The sequence below is a fragment of the Athene noctua genome, chromosome 2 (genome assembly GCF_965140245.1).
Source record: "Athene noctua chromosome 2, bAthNoc1.hap1.1, whole genome shotgun sequence".
NCBI lineage: Eukaryota > Metazoa > Chordata > Aves > Strigiformes > Strigidae > Athene > Athene noctua.
Window position 1 is genome coordinate 42,780,387 of NC_134038.1, and position 16,205 is coordinate 42,796,591.

Genomic DNA, 16,205 nt, shown 5'->3' on the forward strand with positions numbered 1-16,205 from the left:
CTTTAAAGATTATGGATTGGCCCTTAAGTATTCAGATAATTTAAAAACCCCACAAAGTATCTTTGCTTTTAGCAATTTGGGTGTGCTTGTAATGCTGCCCATCTAAAATGAGTCAGGTTTTCAGATTCCCTTCAAAGGGGAGAGAGCACTTAAACAATCAATTCATGTTCAAGAAATGATGTTCTGTCATCTGCTTCCTCCTAGATTTGGAGAGAGGCAGCTAGGTCTGACAGGAGAGAGCTACAGTTTCCAAAGCAGAAAACCACTTTAGAGAAGAAGGATGGAGGATGGATGAAAAAGTAGTGAGGAAGTTTAATTCACCAGTTCAAATGGGAGTCTGCTAAATATGTGGAGGGATACAAGAAAAGAGGGAAGGGTGATGTCAGTGGTAATGGTGATATGTAATTAGTTGGTACATGGTCTCCTTACAAGAAGTACCAGAAGACATCCTTTTTGTCTGCAGGATTCCTGAAGGCTGGATCTGTTTATACTGTTTTGGAGAATTTCCTGAGCTAAAAAAGGGGTAAGTAAGCACTGTGTCTTAAAGTCTCAAACGAGGTGTTTTGTAAAGAGTATAAACAGGGGGTTAGGCACTAGAGTGTGTGTGGGGTGTCTGTATATATATATATATATACACATTTATGCACATATGAAGTATAATATTTAAGTTTCATTTGGACTCTGCCTGGACAGAGGTGAAAACAAGTAGATCAGAGTAGTGAGTGAAGGAGCAATATGTCTTCTTCCTGGGGCAGACAGGATGGCTTCCAAATCCACCCGTTTTCAAAGTGCTTTTAACTACTTTTTGCAGTTTAGTGTGCCATAGCAGGCTCAAGTTTTGTATCTGAGGCCATGTAGTAACTTGTCTGTGCAATGCTTTCCCTCTTGGATTAAATAATCTCTTTAAAAATAGCAGTTATTTTATGGGATAGCACCCTGACTGCTAAGAACCCAGACAAAGGAGACACTGGCATGTTCACATCTTTTTTTTTATTTACCCAGCCACAAGGCTAGCCTTTTTTTGCCATTATATTTTTAGAACATGACACAGAAATAATGGTTTTTTCACATCCGAAGTGTGAGCTGTTGCATTATTTCCACTGTGGAGGCCTGTCCTGTGTTCTGTTGTATACATATGCTTTTTGTCTCATTGTATTACAGCAAACCAAGCCACAGAGACATACCATGAATGCCCATCCATGAGTTATAGGTTGGTTTGGGTTTTTTTTCTTTTTAATAGTGTTCTCTTAATATCCAGAAAGGAGCACTTAAAAGTACACCTAGATCAAGGCAACAAGCTAGGAGAGGTATTCAGGGATCACACCATTCATTGGCTGAGGATTTTGCAGGAGATACAATGGAACAACAAATTATGCCTTTACAAATCAAATGCAAATTCTCTTAATTATTTTGAAGCACCTGATCTAGCCACTTTGAAATCCAGAAAATCACCCTGAAGAAATCGACAATGTCTGTTCTTACATTCCTGTGTGTAAAACCGTTAGAGCTTCTGTGGTGACTAATGAAGTTTTGCATTTGTTAGGGCTTCATGCCCATAATTGCCATGAAATCTCTTTTGGAAAACACCCTTTGCCACAGGACTGGTTGTATACACCTACAAATATTTTTAAAGAACTTTTTCACACCAATAGATCTGTTAGTCTTTAAGCTGTAAAACAAATAGAGCCCAAATGAAGAATGACTTGAGGTTAAGGAAAGGTCTTAAAAAAAGGCAGTAGCTAAAAGTCTATTGCAGAGACTATTTGAGGTCAGAGAGTGCGGAAAGGTTGTGTTTGTTCCTAATTGGGGAAGTAACTACCCTTCTTCTTTCCCTACTATGTGTAAGCAAGCAAGAAGCTTTGACTTTTGTTGGGATGCATTGATAATATCTGCTAATCAGGGGCAGAATGGCCCTGCATCTAACTTTCATCAACCAAATATTCATGGCACTGTGTCAGTAATGACTTACTAGCACTTGAAGATTTCTGGAAATTCCTTGGCTCTCATCCTGTTACCACTCCCAAGTTGGACTGTAGGGAGACTTGGATGGAAAATATTAAGAACCTTTGTATTTTGTCTGCATAGAGAAAGGACTGCTATAAATTGACTGCTGTTATCTTAGAGCTTTTTTAAGAAGACTAGCAAATGGATTGATTGTAAGTAGAATATAATCCCTTAAGAAATAAGATCCCTCTTAACAAAAGCAATAATCTTATGAGAAAAAATATAATACCTGTAAACTTACATGCACGTACATTATGCTTAACTTTAGTTTAAAGTTAATAGAATGGTAAATAGTTAGCTTCACTAGTCTGGAGACTTCCAACACTAAAATGGCTGATGGTTTGAAAATGAATTGAGGTAGAAAAAAGGGTAAATCACAGTCAGTACAATGCTGATAATACTCATTTGGCTCTAAAATTTGTGTGTGCTGTCATGCAACTAAGCACACAGCAGTGGCTTTCTACTGAGTTTGGAATGGTATTAAAGTACACAGCATTACATGCCACTCAAAGATGCATGTGTACTCTCGCATTTGTTTTTCTGCAGATATTTGGATATCTGCATTCTGCATGTGGTGATGTTTTGGAACATTACCTCTGCATGTAACAACCTCATATAGCATCAAGTCCAATGTCTGCTATTCCAGACAGTGAAATACTGTTTAATATTAAAGATGTGGGATGTTCATGGAAAAATATGTGAAGGAATGTCTTAGAGTAAATCTCGTATTTGTTTCTCAAACAACATGCTTATCATAAGACTAATTTGAAGGCTTATTGAGAGACAGTAAGCATGATTATCTGAGCAAACCTGGCTCATATTGGGATTCTGCCACATCCTTGGACCTTCCCCCACAAAAATGTTAACAACAATCAGACTTGTTCCAAAAATAAGAATTGATAGAATTACACTTGTTCATTTAGCTTGGTCCTGCCAGGTGATAAACCCTCTGGCTTTGCTATAATGAGGAGTTAGACAGATACATAAGTCTGAATAATTCTTTTTGGCACTGTTTTCTCTATCCTACATGACTGAGAATTTAACCATCATTGTGCAACCATTGGTTTGCAGGAGGATTTTGGCTCAGAGAACCCTGACAAAGATGATAAGAAATACCTATTGGGGAAACGGTGATCAGGCCTTGATATTGCTGCTCTCCATAGGGAAGGGAGGAGAGCTGAAGATGTGCTTTTTTGAGAATGGAGCCAATCCCCCAAAACATATCAAGTCATTCAACAAAGAGGCCAAAGTAAACAACATCCAGCAAAATAAATGCCACTGTAGATAAAGCTTAGTTTTTTCCTTTGCACTTACTAAATTCTATCCTCTTTGGTGGGCGGTCAGAGTAACTAGCTGTAACTATATTTTCATCAAACTTCAGCCACTCAAGGAAGTATTGCTGGTTAGATTAGGTAGTACAAATCTGTGCCACAGCAGGTGGATAACCAAATGTATACTGGTTCTTGTCAAGGTTCACAGCAGAGACTTGGAGATGATCTTCTCACAATGTCTACTTGCTTGTCAGCAGTGGCAGCTGGTGCCAGTGTTGCTGAGAACAGGCAGCTGCCTTATACACTACTGTTCTTTGACTATTAAGGGGAAGAAGGTACCAACACTGAAAGAAATAGTCCAAAAGGCACATTGATCACATTAGGTAAAAATTATTGTGGTAAACTAGTGTTGTTTTATATGTCAAACAGCCTCGGTTTGTAAAGGACATTTAGACTCACCACACAGTGACAATAGGTTCTCCATGTTTTTTTCCCTAGCAGCTGGTTGGGTATGTGTGGTCCCATGGGGATGTAGAGCCTGGCAAAGTTTTACAAGTGGTTTTTAGTTTTCCTCCTGTCCTTCTGTACTATTACCAATCCAGAAAACAGTACTTTGAAATAGCAAGATTTCAGAACGCTTTTCTAGATCTCATCTCTTTTCAGGAACAATCTCTCTGGTTGGAAATATTCCATTACTTGCCATGTTGCCAACTGGAGAACAGTGAAACATCCCTGACCAGTATTTCTCCAGTTACATTGTACATGAACTATTCACTGATAGGTTTTCTACTAAAGAAAGCTTCACAGCACTGCCTGTGAAAAGTCCTATCGTGAACAGGCAGTTGCACAAGGCAGCTTTTATTAAGCAAGATCTCAACAGGGATTGTTGAAGTCACAGTAGAATCTGTGCAGCCGCCTCTAATTGCAGCAAATCTGGATGTGCAAGCAGGAAAATTCTCCCAGCTGCAGAAGACAATTTTCTTGCTAGTCTGCCTTGACAGCTCCCTGTTGCTTGAGGAAATGGAGCCAAGCTATCACTTTTAGCACTTCAGCAGGTGATTCACCAGCAGCTGAGTCATCCCTGTCCAAGGCTAGCACATCCAAAACCCAAGGAGGGGTGGATGGCTGGGAAAAGGAAGCACAACAAACCTTCCTTTGCTAATTGATGCCGTCTGGGAGTGACAGCCCATAGGCCTGCAGCTTTATGTGCAAAATATTGTTTACAATTTTTATTACAAAGTCAATAGGGAAAAAGACAATTTTATTTAACAGTTCATCATCATTACACAAACTGTTGTTCTGGATTCAGCTTCAGAAAACAGGAAAAAATACTCAAAAGCTTGGTTTGTCAGTGGTTTTTTTGCAGTCTTTTGTTGTTGAGAAGTCAAACAATTAGATGGGAAAGTTGGAATTGAACCCACTGTCATGCATTTGGAGTCTTTTGGTGTTAGCGGTCTCTCTGGTGAGCCACAGAGGATATGAGCTGTTGCAGTCTTGACTCATCACTTTGGTTGGTGGTAACCCAGGCTTACACAGATCTCTTGGCCTAAATGTTCATAACTGAATCAAAGAGCAGCAGTCACAAATGGTTATCTGTGAGCAGATGCTGTGTGGTGCCTGCAGCTCACCTGTCCCAGTGCTTGCACAATCACTTTGTTTAGGTGTAAAATTATGTAAGTCCAGTCATTAACCCCACAGAAGCTGTTCCCTTTAACCTCCTAGGGTAGCAAATTTGATCAGCTCGGTGAAGCATCCAGCAAGTGTGAGAACTGGCAGAAAGCTGAAGTTGACTGTCCCTAGGCAAGGGTATGGGGTAAGGGTAACAGGGTCTCCCATTTGGAGATGGTAAGCTGTTAGATAGCTCAGCCCTACTGTTTAACTCACATTGATTTGTTTTCTGATCTCAGATACCACTTTTTTTTTTAAAAAAAAAAGGAAAATCAGTATTAATTAGTTGTTTTCCATCTGCTGCAACCCACAATGCAAGATAAAGCTACACAGTTGATTATTCATTAACCCATAGTGCAGGAAAAGCAAATTCAGAGACTGTAATGCTTTAAAACCCTTGGCTGCAGTCAAAATATGTCTCAACAATCACTTTTGACCTGTAGGTTCCATGGGGAAGGAGAATCCACTGCACTTCCACTCTGACCATGCAGCCTGAGTTGAAAACAATTGCTACTTTCAAGGGTGGGAGTGAATGGAGTGGACATGCTTGTCTTCTCAAAGGAAAAGCAAACTTTGTCTCTAACTCAGAACAAGAAAACTAGGCTCCAGATTCCCAAATCAGCTCAGTTTCTGTAAGGGAGCACGAGTGGAGGCAAAATATTCCCGTATCTTCTCTCCATTTTTGCCCCTACTTCCACAGACAGGAGGAGTTGTGAATTTAGCATGTGGTGCAGGTTCTTGAGGACCTTCAGTGAAGGTGTAAAACCATGAGGAGTATGATGTGAATAGTTAAAGGTTAGGATCTGAGATGTATCAAGTGGTTGGGCATTTCAATACTATGAGTATAGACTGACACACACCCAGAGGGCAGAAACACTGGCTAAAATCACAGCTTTCCATTCTGAAAACCTCACAAGAAACTCAATGTTTGGGCCTAGGTCTATGAATACAAGAGTCCTGTGGGGATGCCACAGGTCTACAACAAACAGGGTACAGACTGCAGTGTTCCCCATCCATGTGCTCTAATGAAACACATCATCAGTGATTGAGACTCCAGTCTTTGACATTTGCTGACTTTGGAACTTTGGTACTACAGGTGCATATGAACTTCTAAAAGATATTTGAAAGAGTGAACTATGGCCTTGTTCTGCATTTTCTTTTAAAAAGCCAGACTTTACATTGACAATAAAGCCCCTCTTCTGGAGGATTTATTGTAAATTTTTTAATATAAAAACATAGTTCTATTAAATAACAAAACAAGCCTGCAAATACTCTCAATTTTTTTTTCCATTCTGTTTCCCCTTGCTTGAATTATCCTCACAAATGATAGATAGTTAGCTAACATCCAAATATTTTAAACACATCTTAAAGAAAGGGGGGAAAATACACTTTAGTTTTGAGAGCTAGAATGTGATTGCTTCATGCACATGATCATACACATACGGTCAACACTGACATGTAAATACCTACTTAAGATGTGTGCTGGTTTCTTCTCTGGTTTTGTTGTGGGTATTGATGGTTGGTTGGTTTTTAGGGGAATGAGACCTAGAAGTTTGAACAATGAAACCATGGGTATAGGTTTACCTGGAAACTACCAGTGTTCATAATAGGGTTAGAGATGTCCTCTTCAGAGATGCCATTAGCTGCCATTCCCTGCATCATTTACTTTAACACAGCTGATAGAATATGGTCTGTATGAAGAATTTGGAAGGGGTTTTTTCTGCTCTTGGTTAATAACATCTTAGCTGTCCTTGATAGCAGGGTAAAATTCAGGGCAGACATAAGAAACAAAGAGCTACTAGCAGATGTAATTTTTTTTTTTTTCTCTCAGGAATTAGGTTTTTGCAGTACCTGAGGGAGAAAAGTACCAATTACATGATTTGGCTTACAAATGGAAAAAAATTACTTTGGTTTCCTACTGCTGTCTTTACTGAATCAGAATGCATTTTAACACTGCTGGGTGGCCAGAGCTTTGGACGCTTTGTTTCAATGTTTATAGGTGAAGCTAATCTTCAGCAATTCTGTTTGCTATGCCCCCAGATAAGCAGGATATCACACTTGCATCTCCAACAGCTCTGATTCTGTTTAGCAAAAAGGGAACATTTCAAAAGGCTGCTATCATTTACAGCAACTCATGACATTCTGAGGTTCATTTGGAAGAACAATATCTAAATGCCTTGGCACAAGCAATGCATTTTCTTACATCTAACTAGTATGATAGTTTAAGTGTTTCTCATCTGTCTCACAGAAGTAAACTTGCTACCAGCCACCCAGAAACATTCAAGGCTGCAGCTCAGTCCTTACAATCTAACAGTTTCTCTCAGATCTACCAGTGAAATTAATGAGCATTCATATGCATGTAAGTTGCTGGCTCAGATTGTGTGAATGTGGATGTTTCTCAGTAAGGACTAGCTTATGGACACAGTAACTGAAATATCTTTATTGGGTTATATTAGTGGATAATATTGTTAGAAGAAAGAGAAGATAAATTAAAATACAATGAGGTTATTGAAGGACAACTAGTTGGCATTGTTTCATTTATTTTGACTTGTCCAGATTTTTTTAAGTAGTTGGTTTTAGAAGGTTTTTTGTTGTCAGAGTTGCTAAACTTCAAAAATAATCAAATTGAATCAAAATATGCTTCTAATTTTAAAAGAACCAAATCAAAACTCCTCCTTAACAAGAAACATGTGACTAGGAAGAAAACCAATATTGTTTCAGCTTCAGAAATCAGGCAATGATGGCACACTCCACAGAGCATGTATATTAAAAAAAATAAAATTAACTTGGCAAACAGATACCCTCACAATGAAATACTACTACTTCAAAATAAAATTACTTTCTGTCTCACTTTGCTAACAAAACTTAGTCCAGTGGCTGAAGTAGTGACATCTAATAATGGTTTGCCTGATTATTTCACATAACATCAAGAAAGACTTATTAAATCCTACCTGACAAAACAGAGTAGTCCGCATATGCTGGGTAATGAAGGTGGAAGTGATAGGTTAAAGTGGGATCATGGGCCATGAAATAAAAGACTTGTAGACGCCTTACTCCAAGAAAAGCCATGCTAAGGACCTGCCTTCATAATGCAGTGTGAAACTGTCATTCTGGCAGTCTAGTAAGCTGTGTTTCACACTCAGAAAGTGCTACCTACCCAGAAACAGCAGGACATATTAAACAACTGCTGTAATGTAAATAAGGGGAATATAAACAAAGTCTTCTTCCTATCTCTCAAATAAATCTGATCTTTATGCAACTCTTCAGGGGGTTAATGTGGTGAAGGGAAGGCTATAACCTTTTTTTTTCCTCATTAAGTCATTTTAAGGTCATTTGGATAAACACTGTGGAAGTCAATGTTATCTATGAGCTGCCTGACAGGCTCTGTGTGGGACAAAAATCAAAAGCATGTGATCTGTAACGTCTCATCCAAGACCCACTGTGAAGATACACGGTATCCTGAATCCCACCCCCCCCATCTTTATCTAGTGAAAGTGATATAAGCAGGCAATTTCGGGGGGGGGGGGGGGGGAATCCTTCCTCATGGTGCAATCATTCCTCTTTGGAGAAGTCACACAACTATAAAAAGCACGTAACTTTCATGGTTCTCAGTCTTTGGGGATACAGAGATGACTTCCTGTCCAGAAGTGTTGAAATCTGTATTGAATATGGGCTTTTGAAAGAAGAACTTTGCATATGCCAAAGCATTCACTAACCACAAAAGGGTTTATGCGTGTGAATTTAACACAGTGAATGGTTCGCCTTGTTAGAAAACCCAGAAATTACTGTGAGACAGGAAGCAGAGTCCTAGAACACTTTCTGGTGGTGTTACAACTTCCTACTCCAGCCCCTCTCAGGCTTTTTTTTACCGCTGATGAAATGGAAGGCAGTGAAGTAGACATATGAAATAGCTCACCTTTCTTTAGCTTTTGTTTCAAATTACGATTTTTTTTTTTCCTCTCCAAGTTTCAGGGATGGGTTGTGTAGCAGAGTATCGATCCCTTCTTCAAAAACCCGTAGGAGGAGCAGCTCTGCAGTAAGGGCAGCTGCTGTGCCCCCAGCAGAGCCGCCCTCTTTCAGCGGGAAACCTCCCAACACCACCAACCCTGCTCCTTCCCCTCCAAAACACTGCATGACCCAGATAGCTTAGTAAGCACCAAATTATACTGCACTAATAAATTTCTTGGCAAAGTACTTGATTTGTCTCCAACTAGTTCGATGAAAAGTGTTTTATTAAGTCATTTTGCTTACCTAAAATTTGCTGAGTATGTTCTTGCAACGCCACATGTCAAATGTCCTTTTAAAGGCTTGTGCAAGAACATCTGTGAACCTCCTGTGTCAGAAACGTCTCATCAAAAGTATTAATCCCTTACTGAGCAGAAAATGTTATTTCTCTTGGGTTGGTGCAGAATCTAGCAATGTAAAAGCTGAAATGGAAATAAATCATGAGGAAAAACTTGCACATGAAATCATTCTCTACAAGTGAACAGCAACTCTAGACCTGATAGAGGATGCAAACAAAGCCATAAATGAATCCATTAACCTTTTAAATTATCAAGTTGCTCTGGTTTTAAAAAGTGTCAACTCCTCACTTCTATACAGAGGCCAACTGGTAGCAATCAGCAACAAGTGACCTCACCAGCACATTCAGAAATTATCAGTCCATATTTCCAGAGCAGTACAAAATCAGGCAGATCTGTACCTATTTGGGTCAAACTGAGATTGACGTTTCCCTGACACAAGGAGCAGCTGGCTGTTTGCAAACATCCAGCTTTACAGCAGCTTTTCCAGCAGGCTGATCTCCTGCAGCTGCCAACTGGAAGAGACCAAGAGAGATACTGATGCTCTCTGCCAACTCCTGGCTGGCAATTTTTCTACACCACAGAAAATGAAAGCATTTTGTGAACTCTTCTTGTCCCACAGCAACCCTAAAAGAGCTGAGGTGTTAAAGTATTTATTAACATAATTGATTCTCAGGGTTTTGAACATTAAAATTTAGAGGGCAGAAGCCTGAGAACGGCTTTTCACGCACAGGTAGGTAAAACCTACCACTGAGCCTTTTCAGTGCTTTCTTACTCATCTGTGTGTGCCTGCAGCACTTGATTGCAGTGCAATCACATCTAGGAGTAAAAAGACTGGCACATTGTCAAGATGACTATTTACACTGCCCAGCTGGAGATGCTAGGAAATCGTGGCTCCTTCTAGGTTTTATCTGCTTTTAGCTGCCTGCCACCTCGAGAACCACAGCCCCTGTGTACTCACAGCATTGGATACCTAAGCCCCCTTTTCAGGCACAGAAAGCCTTGCGTGACCTGTGACAGCAGCTGTGGCTTCAGCGTTTGCTCCCTGTCTTTTGCTGCTCGCTCAGACACTCTACATTGTCCCTTCCAGCCCAGGGGCACAAGTGTGGCTGCAGCTGCACAGTGAGGTGCTCAGGGGTCCAGCTGGGCTGAAAAGAAGCAGTCTTCCCTTTTCCCCCATTTTCCCTTCTCTATTTTGCAGCTGACTATGTTGTCCAGGCTAGAGCCTTGAACCAGCACTGACATCACAAAGAGACACTAGATGGAGAACAGGAACAAGGGACTTGGAATGACAGTTGCTGAAGGGCATCACTGAAAATACGACTGTCAAATAACACATTGCAAGAAAAAAATATTTCCTTCTGCTCACCCACACACTAGCAGATGATCACTCCACAGGGCTGATGAGGTGAAATGGGTATTCCATAAATTGCTGCAGTGCCACGGTGGGGAGAGATACCCAGTCCATCAGCACTGCTAGCAGCAAAGTGAAAAGCAGAACACGAAGCACCAGGGACTTCTGATGTCAAAGTGTTTGGCACCCACAAGCTCTACATGTCTGCACATGGAGACAGCCAACAGGTGAGCAGGCCCTTAGGGATCTACATTTTGAGAGTCAAAGTGATTCTTCCATCCTGTATAGGACCAGCCCAGGATTTAAACTATCATCTTTAACTTATTTAACAGACTGCCTTTGTTTATCTGTCGAGCAGAAGACTGCTAAAACACAGCATTTCTTAGACCATCAGTAACGTCTGTTTGAATCCGTTCACCCCTAGGAAACCTAGAGCCAAAGCCCTGAAGACTGATACTACAGGACATGACAATTCATAGCACAGACCCTACTTTAAAATCTGTTCCTTATCTTCATTCCATCCTTTTGTTACTTACGTATTGAAGCAAGCACTGTATTGCTAACATATTCCAGTGCAGCAACTTCATTCAATTCTACTATTTAAGAAAAATCAGGAGAAAATACCACAAAACTCCTGACACCCTACTTTTCATATGCAGCTACATTCACTGATCACTTCAACAGCTGCATGCAAGGCCAGAGCCAAAGACTGCTCAGGGGTCCACATGTTTCAAGGCAAGAAAAATTGAGATTCACATGTGGCACAATAAAAAAATATTACCAGCAGGCTATTTCTGCAAAAGCATTGCAAAATCCTTTTTGACAAAACAATTGCAATGAAAAATGTTTAGATTCTTCACATACTTACATTTTAAAGCTTGAGCTCATGCCCCTTATTTGTATTAGTCTAACTTTCTTAGAGCTGTGAATTGCTTTTAGTACATTCAGTGAGTACCTCTTTTCTATCTTGAGCATAATCTTTCTTGTCATTACATCTTCTTATTCATCTTACAATTGTTTTCCATTTCAGAACTCTGAAGTATAAGTACAGTTTTTAACCCACTGAAATAACACAGTGCAGCATTATCTATACACAGAATGCTGATTTTTGACAGATACTAGTTCAGTTTTGTTGTACGCATAGACAACAAAAATCTGACCCAACCCATAGTTCCCAAACTGTATAGTTTGCAGCTATTTTTAGCATCATCCAACATTTATATTCAATGTTTTTACTGAAAAGCAGTTAGATCTTATTTTTATCCCTTCCAGTAACAGTAAATTTAAAAAGAGGGTTCTTTTTTAAAAAATTGTTTTGTTGATTTTTCTACTTTCCATTTTTAATCTACTGATCCATAGCACACATGAAATTGTGTTTTGCAATGACTGAGATTGACTAATTTTACAGGGCAATGACCCAGTTTTATGCTAGGGAAGAGTCACATGAAGTGTTAAAAAACACAAAACAGACATGGCATAGTTAAGGTGCTGAAATACAGGGATTTAACAGTGTCTTCCCAAAAGCAAAGGCTGAATTTAAAAACCTTTAGTAAAAACCAAAAGTATATTGGAGAAGGTGTAAATTAAAAAAACTGAGCAGTGAGAGATACACATAAAGAACTGGTAGTCCAAGACACATGCATTTCTGTTCCACTGAGGATGTTCCATACAAGACAATGAGAACAAAATATGTAGTACAAAGAAAAAGCTAAAAACAGAGGTAATAATTGTGGCAATGTTTACCATAGCAGGGTAAAAATGTTTTCTCTGTAAAATAAGAATTTGGCATTAACAGAAAATGTTTGTTACATAGTAGCTTCAAAAGGTGGCTCATAGCTTCTATCCACTAATATGACCCAGAAGAAATATGAAAGAGGCAAGATCGTTTTGAAACTGTCTGAAAACATTAAACATCAGAGATTGAGCAATTTTCATTTTTGTTTCAAGTCTGTGTTCTGCTGAAGTCACTTAAGTATCGGGAAGTTTGTGCAATGCATAGCTGTTTATGTAAATGGGTAAAGAGGTAGCCCAGGGGTAGTGGGACTTAGAAGAGAGAGTAATGGTTGGAAGAATAGTGCAATGCAAAAAAAATTCACCCACAATTAAGGTTTGAATTTAAAGAAAACCCAAACAACAGTAGCACGTTGTGGAATAGCTCCACATAGATTTAAATAGATTAGGGTTGGGGCTCTAGGCAGAATCTGCTCACATTGAATGCTGAAAAAACCCCATGCAGCCTCTGAAAGAGGGAGGCTGTGAATATTAGTAAACCTTTGGGGTATAAAGGACCTAGAAGTTAATGCTAATATCACACTTTACTAAGCAAAAAGAGAAAAAAGCCTAGATATAGAAAATTATTCTCAAAATTGTTCTTTAAAATAATGCTCTCAGACAAAAATAGATGTATGCCTAGCTTGACCATGAAGACTTTATCAGCTTTAAAAAAAAAAAAAAAAAAAGAAACTTCAGTCCTATTGATGGAAGAGCCATGCCACCCAACTTGTCTGATTTTGTTAGATATTATATAATTAAGGAATTTCTCCTGATGCTGTGTGTGGGAGTGTTTCATACTAAATGGCCCTCATGTCTCTCCTCAGAAGAGATTTGCTAGGGAAGGAACTGCTAATAATAATTAGGCCATCTGCCATGTTCCTTCAATATCAGAAAGACATGAAAATCTGTCATAGCTCTCAGACTAACCAATTTCAGTATTATTTTTACTGTTTCTCCAGTGCCACAGCTGTGTACAGCATTCTACAGACTAATAAGAAGTGGCAGGTTGCTGCTCAAGGACCTGACAGCCTGAATTAAACATGACGCACCATCATACAATGAACCTGGAAAGCTTTTTTGAGAAAGGGCTACCAGAATTTAAAAAATAAGGGAGATTTTTTTTCACTAGCTACCTAATTAGCATTTTATATATATTTAATTACCTTTTTTTTTAAATCACGGAATTAGCTACAGAAGTAGATTTCTGGGTTGAAGGGGAAGATAAGCCTTGTAAAGAACAAGACACTTGTGGGGAAAAAAAGTCAGTTGTATAATGCATATATGAGCAGGAATGTATTTCAGACAGAGCTAATGTCTATTAGCTTGTGAAAGAGATGAGTACATGAAAGCCAATTAGGTAGGATAAAGCTGCAGAATGAAACCTCCAAGATGAACTCTGAACCTCAGGCATGGATGGTGATCACAAAGTTACAAGACAGAATGGAAAGCAGTGTAATTGATAAAAGCAACAAGGTAATACAGAAATCAGGAGATGAAACAGTAATGTACAGGAGTAAAAAAAAAATTTAAAAATAATGTAATAGGAAAATGGTGTCTACAGGGCAGAATATAACATCAGTGTGAGGAAAACAAGAGGCTGAGCTTATTGAAAGGGATGCTGAAGGGAGAGACAGGGAAATTGCAAAGGAATTTCAAGTTAGCTGCACTCAGTTTAGTAGCTCAGTTGTCAAAAGGGAAGCAATCGTGTGACTTAAGGACTGTTACATTGAAGGCCTTAAAACTGAAAATACTCAGAAAAAGATTTTGAGATAGGAGGATGGAGATAAATTACTCAATCTGATGCGTCTTATTTCCATATACATCGCATCACATGTTTAAAAAAACATACTAAGATTTTATTGAATTACTGCATTTAGTCTATATAAATACTCCCAACATTTTTCCTATCAAATAGGCTGCAACAAAAATAAAAATCCTCTGTAGTAGTATGCTCGATTTACTTTTTACTACTTTAATACTTACTGAACTATTTCCTCCAGTTACCTCAAATTCTAGCAAGAGAATAAAAACCTGCAGTAAGTGTACTATTTTTTCCAAACTTTTTACATACTGCGATTACTTTTTCATAGCTATTTTAGAAGACTGACTACAGATGCAGGGCTGCCTCCAAAGGCATTACAACAGAGTAAATCTGTTCTGCAGGATTTTTAGGGAAACCTCCCCTATATGCATACCCTTGGTCACCCATGACTGCAAAGGTTTTATTAGAAACCCATGAAATAGACTCAGAGCTGCAGCACATGCAACTCCCCACTTATCAAAGCTTCAGCTATTAAACATCAAGTCTTCAGGACTCTAGAGCTAGATGACTTCTAACACCTTCAAGAGGACAGACTCATCCCAGTTACATCAGCAAATTTCCAGAGCCAAAGGCCCTGCACTGTAAGGTAATGGGAAAGGTAAGACGGTAAAATGTGTAGACTGAGTCTGGACATGGACCTGGGCCCAGCAGAGAGCCTGTAGCTGGTGCTCAGCTGCAATCAAATGACCACAGTAAAAAATAGTCTTTCAAGGACCATATTCCAAAGTCTCTTAGGCTGCACAGAAACCTCCTATTTTCCAGTAGTGATTTAGACTCCTGTCCTTCTCTTCTGTTTATAATGTAGAGACAGCACCAATCTTCCCCTTCTTCTGCATGAATTCTCTCTGTGGGAAGAGGCTAAAAAAACTTGAAAGAGCCAGTAGTGGGTGGAGTGATTCTGTTTTCATAGACTGTTGTGCAACAGCACCATCCAGCTGTTGAATAAAAAAAATAAAATTTTAACACCCCTATCCAGATTTGGTCCTTGTACCACAGGGAAAATAAAGAATTACACCTATTAAACAAAAACAAGCCCACAGGTCTTTTCACTGCTTCTGAATTAATTATATCAGTCCACCATGTTATGCGTTCTGGGCTGGTACACAAGAGTGTGCTTTAGCAAAATGAAGAATTCAGGCCAGTTTATTCGTGCCTAGTAAGACTGGCAGGCTATAGCTTACCTCAGTGTTTCAGTGAAGTGCGGAATATAAGCTCTCAGGTATGAGGAAAAGACCATTATCTTTGGCTCACAACCAAAGACAGTTAATCACACTACAAAAATTAATGGAAAAAACTCAATCATTTCATACATAAGAGCCTATGTTTTAGCCATCATAACTTACCATTTTTGAGCTTCAGTAGTGAAAGCAAGAACAGCAACCTCCAATGAGGGGGAAAAATGATGAAAACCCAGACTTAATGGATTACTTGAGAGGCATTAGGACATGAGAAATAAAACTTCTTGATTTCCCAGATTTTTCGTGACGTTGTGTTATTTAACTGTAAGGTATATGCAATGGAAATAAGTGAATAAATGGCATTCCCTACAACGGATGGCGGATTACCTGAAGTAAGTCTACAAGGTCACTGCTCAAAGTGCCCTCAATTCTTCACTAAATGAAACTTTGTTGTAACAGCCACAGGGAGCTTACCATGTGTGTCCACTGATGATCAGGAAGTCTAATATTAGAATGAATACTGTTCTTGCATTACATGTGCCTTAGCCTGTCCTGTGATCCCACATTCTTGCACTGATACTTGAAAGCAGGGAACGCATCTCCTTTTTGGACTTCCTGAAGTCCAGTACTAGTTCTTTGCAAACATTCTACAAAGCAGTACAGGGTACCTACTGAAGTTGAAAGATAAGTCAGACATCCTTTACAAGAAAACAAAACCAGTGGAAACTTTCCAAGTAAATATTGGCAGAAAAAACCCTGTAAATGCAACAATTAACCTAGAAGAAAGGCCATTTCCACACTCCAAGAAAAACTGAAAGGAAAATGTAGGATAAA